Source organism: Oryctolagus cuniculus, chromosome 4, assembly GCF_964237555.1.
Source record: "Oryctolagus cuniculus chromosome 4, mOryCun1.1, whole genome shotgun sequence".
Classification (NCBI taxonomy): Eukaryota; Metazoa; Chordata; class Mammalia; order Lagomorpha; family Leporidae; genus Oryctolagus; species Oryctolagus cuniculus.
In genome coordinates this window covers 115,398,967-115,404,966 of record NC_091435.1, presented here as the reverse complement: position 1 = coordinate 115,404,966, position 6,000 = coordinate 115,398,967, and the positions used below count along the sequence as shown (strand labels likewise).

At 34.9% G+C, this 6,000-nt stretch overlaps 1 long non-coding RNA gene across 1 annotated transcript in view; it reads left to right on the top strand.

Annotated features, from left to right (window-relative positions):
• Positions 1–2,012: 2,012 nt before the first annotated feature.
• LOC127482892 (uncharacterized) overlaps positions 2,013–6,000 on the top strand; it is a 261,324-nt gene continuing 257,336 nt past the window's right edge. The window contains exon 1 of the long non-coding RNA XR_011388069.1: positions 2,013–2,212. This is a non-coding gene — a long non-coding RNA (uncharacterized lncRNA). The remainder of the gene's footprint in view (positions 2,213–6,000) is intronic.

Here is a 6,000-nt window from a genome sequence, read left to right as displayed (position 1 = left end):
AAGTCCCTAAAAGAATCATTTGGTCCCCTTCCTGATACGAATATACATTTTCCTACTAGCCTTGAAGAAGAGAGCCACCATGAGTACTATAGCCCCAAAGAAATGAAGTTCCTAACAACTTAATTGAACTTCGAGACTGGTTCTTCCTTAGCCAGGCCTCTAGATTAGAATACAGTTCAACTGACACCTAGATTTCAGTCATGGGAGACCCTGAGCTAAGAATTCATTTAAGCATTGTCTGTACTATTGTAAGAAACTATGAGATAATAAATGATCTTTGTTTTAATCCCCTGCTCTATTTTATTAAGGCTAGCAATAAAAATCTAACATAGATCTTTATCCTGGTTCCTTTTAATATAATTTTTATGTGTTTAATTTTATTTTTCACTAAAATATTTCCTTTAAATGCTGGGGAGTATTTATTTAAATATTTATGGGTAAAATGATCCCCAAATTAATCTGAGTATTACATATAAATGTTCATATAAACTTTTTGGCAAATGCTGGTATTTCTATGTTTGATCACAGATATGCATTTCTTTTTTTTTTTTTTTCATATGGTTCCAAATGTTATTTATTCTGTTTACGGTCTTTATATATTTGAGTGTCTTTACTTCTGAAGAATTTCTATATGTCATTCACCACAGTATAGTTTATAAAGGCATGTAATTTAGGATTCATTTAGTTATAAAATATATTTTTATTTTTCAAAGTACAAGGTGGCATGAATAGGGTATGAATAGTTAATCTTCATTTCAATCATATCAAAACATATATTTAGAGAACCATTACAAACTCACAAAAAAGTGTAGTTTAAATATTTGGCACCTGCTCTTTTTAATAGAAAACTTACATTTCTTTAGCAGATGTTTAATGGCATGTGTTTGAAAAGCAAATATATTCACTTTCATACATGGAAATAAATATTTAATATGAAATATGATGAAACAAATTTCTTCTATGTTTATCCCACCAGAAATTGTCAAATACTGGTTTGAAATTGAAGTGATTATGACTTTCTATTTCCCAAAGGGGCCCCGAAGAGTATATAATCAAACTTTGGTTCACACTTTGCCGGAAAAAAATCACACAATCACTGTAAATGAGTCTCTGATTACGTAGTTTCAAAGTGGAGTTTTGATTTTGAAGGAACAGGGAATTCCAAATTTTGAGGCATGGTGGAAATAGAATGGAATGGGTTGAGAGAGGGGGTAGCAATGCATGTTTGCTTTCTTGGGAATAGAGAAACATGCATTCGTCATCTTGCTGAATGCATATCACGGTACATAAGCCTTAAAAATGTCCTGTGCAATTAATTAAGCTTATATCTCATTCAGTTATACCAGTTATCCTCTAAGGGAAAGAGGCTTAGGGAGATGAAAGGAATTAACTCTGAGTTCTGCTAAAATTTTCAAGTTATATGGACACCTGTCACAGGAACTGCTTTTACTTGTTGTCATACTCAGTTAGTATAATGCATAGATATGGAACCTGTTAATCATCTTCAGGCATAAGATTTGTAATTTTTAAAAGTCACAGAGCTTGTTTAACATGCTTGCATTGTGTTGGTTGGGATGCACATAATTTCTCTTTTGGAAAGCTTTCTTTGAGTTAAATACCAAAATCTTGGAAACTTCTAATAGAAGTCGGTGTTAATTATTTTCTTGTCGGATGAGTCACCAAGAAGCAAAAAATGAATTTGCGTCTCCTGTTTGTACATACATGAGATCACACTTTTACTTTATTGTGAAGTATGAAAGAAATACAAATTTCATAGGCAATAGAATGTGCTTTTCCTGCGTTTTTTTTTTCTTGGCTTTTATTTTTTACGTTCCCTGGGATGGGTAAATAAACCCAGTATGCTTATTTAACAAAGAATCTGCTGACATTCTTGTTCCGCCCACAGTTGTTCTAAATTTGCTGCAGCTGCCTCGAGGCACCTCCAGATGGCGCCCCAGCGCGTGTTCTCTCCTCCCGTGATCGGCCGGTTGCCAGCTGCCGGGGAGAATGAGCTTGGAGCGGCAGGGCTTAACCCGGTGCGGCTCAGAGGTGGTTTCTGAAGGACTCGAAGAGGCAGCTGCAACAAGGCATCACTTACTGCACAAGTGTATCCATTTCTGAGAGCGAAAGCAAGAACTTAAGCGGGTGGTACTTGGAGCGTAAATTGCTTTGTAGTATTTAAAAGCAGCATGGATCGTGGGCAACCGAGCTGGTACGTGCGGTAGAAACTACTCAATGGAACTGTGCTGGGTAGGAACCCGTGTGATCATCCTTTGTGTACCAAATGTTCTGTGTCCGGGATTGTGCCTATGTGTATACGCCCATTTCATTTTCATCAGGAAGCTGGGGGCTGAGAGGTCGAGGTCTTTCATTCTTTCCAATACGATATAATAAAAGCTTTACAGAACGTTGTTTATGGATAGAAATGTGACCCGAGTCCTGGTCTGCAGGAACACATGATAATGGCACCAAATACTTTTATATTTCTTTGTTAGAGGACAAGAAGTAAGAAACTTCAATCAGGTTACTTCATAGTTTTACCTGATATGAGTGTTGAAAGACAATGGCAAACAAATATGTTTAATTACCGTGAACTAGATATTAAAACACTTTTAACTGTAAATGTGGACTTGAACACACCTGTAAAATCTCAATATTTTCATGTCTGTGTCAGAGAGAACAGTGTGTAGCTCTGAAAGTACTAGCTATGAAAAACGTGTCATGTGTATGTGCTTTTTATGGTCTAACGTGCCATCTGGATGTGTCATGTATGTGTGTATTCAGTAGTATGTATATGTGACCTAGATGTAGAATTATTATTGCATAGTTTATAATGTACATTGATAAACATGGATGGATTTTAGTGCCTTCACATGTGTTATTTTTATCTAAATAATTTAGAATATAGAATATCTATTACCAAACATTAAATTTGAATTTTAAAAAATGTACTTTTTTACCTGTTATAGTTTAAATTTGTCAAGTTTCACTCAGTTGTGCAGTTTGGTTGCAGTGCTTTTAAATTCTGAGGAAAGTGTTGGTTTTAAGAAATATTGATTTAGGTGATAATTTGGGAATAAGGTGCAAACACATATAAATATAAGTTCCCTGGACATGAGAATGCACATGGAGTTCACAAGAATTTTGAAATCTTAAGTGTTATGACTGAGAGTTTTTATTGTAAATAAATCAGAAAATTGAAAATTCAAAGATTCAGAACTAAACTGGAAATACCTGAGGCTGAATCTTACTCAATAATATTGTTCTAAGTCTAGTGTTAAACTACTTAAAAAATTGATGGACTCCCTTGGAACAGCTATTGCACACAAAGCAGCAGCTAAATATTATGTCCGTCCATTGCACACAAACAAATATAACACAATTAAACATCAGAAATAAAAATTTAGGGCTAAATATATAATAAAATATGCTAAATAACATCTAAGATACCAAAAAAAAAGTTTGAATTTGAAACTGTTGAACTTCTGCCCTCCAGGAGTTGCCAGTTGAATGGCTTGGTGGGGCTTACTCATGAACACAGGCTAACAGTAAAGTACAAATGAAATAAATACCACTAGGGAGAAGATGCACAGCATGTGAGCCACTTAAATAGAGAAAGAGCTCCGACTTAAAGGTATTAATAAGGACTTCATGTTGGAAAGTCCCTTCTCTCAATGGATGAGTTGAAATCACCATTTTGGCAGATGTGATTAGGTAGAGAATTATTCCAGTTAGTTGGTGTTATAACTACCTTCTTCATTGATTGTAGACATGACCAGTAAGAGATTTTATGCCAATAGATTGGGTAACATTGGACATGAGGTTGAACAGCAGACTCGAAATTTGGGGTTTCATCATTAGCTCACTGTCAGCACCACTAACAAGGTACATTCAGCACTCATAGGAACACTGTGTATAACAGTGAGATCCAGTGCAAAGTTTTAGAATAATTTTTTAAATTTATTTACTGTCTACCATAATAGAACATAAGTTCCAAGATATGGATCTCTTTTTCAAAATTATCTCCTCAGATCCTACGTTAATGTTTGAAAACATTTACCAAACTGAATGAATGAATGAATGAATGGTAAAATGGAGATAAACCAGGATTATATATCTTTCACTTTTAGTTTCTGTGAGAGTCATAAAAGATTAACAGCCTCAAACTTTACCAAGTCTTTGGTGCTATTGCTCCAGCTAAATCCATTTCAGATACATCAAGCAAGCTCCCTGGAATCCCTGCTACTGATAAATAATCACACTCTAATATCCTATTTTCAAACTCTTACATAGTCTTTCCTTCACATTTTAAAAAATGCTTATTAAGATAATTATAGACTGTGATTATTCAGACATAATTCATTAGTTCATCTGCATATCCCACTGTAAACATTGTAGATAAGAACACACATCAGACAAATAAATTCAGGAAACAGTTGAAGAATTTGTGGAAGTTTTTGCACTCTGTGACATGTTTACTTTCTTACAAATACACTTCAAGTACTTGATTGTCTGCACTCAGTTCAGATGAAACTCACTAGAGTCAATAAGTCTAGATTTCAAATGGATCATTTAAGAGAATCTTAGCTCCCGTAGCACGTGGAAGACTGACACAGTTTGACCATGGAGGTTCCTTTTCTCTCTCCCTGTGTACTGATGTCCTTACCTTTTATGGAAAATGACAGACATACGCGAAGAAACTAGTAAAGAAAACGATGCAACTAAATGAAAAAATAAAACAAATTTTAAAGGAATTTATAAATGTGATTTGTTCAACTAAATTATGAATGAATGCAGATCTTACAAACAGAAAAGTCAAACAAACAATGCCATTTAACCAACAAGTTAAAAAAAATTCACCTGGAATTTAGTCCCCCAAGAGGGACATCATCTGTGATGATGATTTTTATATCCCAATTTACTTTTATCTGACTCACCTAAAATATATATAAGGGTGGAATTTCTCAGTTTAACAATATATGATGTTAGCGTTTATATATGTCAGTTAAATCGAGAGTGCAGAATTTCAGTTTCACTTTGAGCTAATCTGCGCAGAGTCAGGCTTTTTCTTTCATCAGTGTCAATATGACAAATTTCCACACCAGCCCCATTCTCCATCCTGCTGGACCTGCTGTTAATGCTTTATTTTTAGCTCTTTGAGAGGAGGTGCTAAGACATAGTGGCTGACCCAAAACTTTCACCTTATTCTAAGCCCTGGGGCACGGGTTGGCAAGAGACTAATGGATTGGGGAAGCACACATTGTTCCTAAGATGCTGGATGTTCAGTTTTGGGGAAATATACTGCAGTGTATACTGCAGATTTTTTCCCCTAGTGGTTGACTTAAAGCTGTTGTGTTTCTTAAAACATCAGAAGTAATCTTTTCTTCATACAATGCAGCTAATTTGGTCAAGATTTTCTCAATTTGTAAAAACTTATTTCACAAGAGCATATGGTTTTCTTTAAATGATGAGTTTGAAAGGTACAAAGGCAATGTCCTATAACACATACCGAGGGTTTTTCTTTATTTTTTGGAAGGCTGGATATTAGAAAAATACACAAATACAAACTAATATAAAATAATAATAGATGATTCCCTACAACTCGATCCCATATTGTACTCTATATTTTGATGTGTAGAGGAAAGTTTCCTTCTCTCTGTGTATCCAATGCCACTCTTTTCTATAGTCAGTGTCAATGAATCAGTGTCACATGGTTTCTCTTTAGCCTCTCCAACCATAATGCAAACTTCTTAAACGCAGGGAACAGATTTCATACCTCTTTTGAAATTCCCAGTTATACTAAACACACTGCCAAGCCCAAATATCCCTTGCATTTGTTCATTTTTTTTTTTTGGAAAATTGAATAAAGATTAAATTATTTTTTCATGTAGATTGAAGCAGGTATATATTGCCGTACAGTACCGACTTCTGAAGGGTAGTTCCGTATACCGGGAACATTACACCTGCCACGTTTTGGAAGGAAAAAAAGTTCCTTCATCT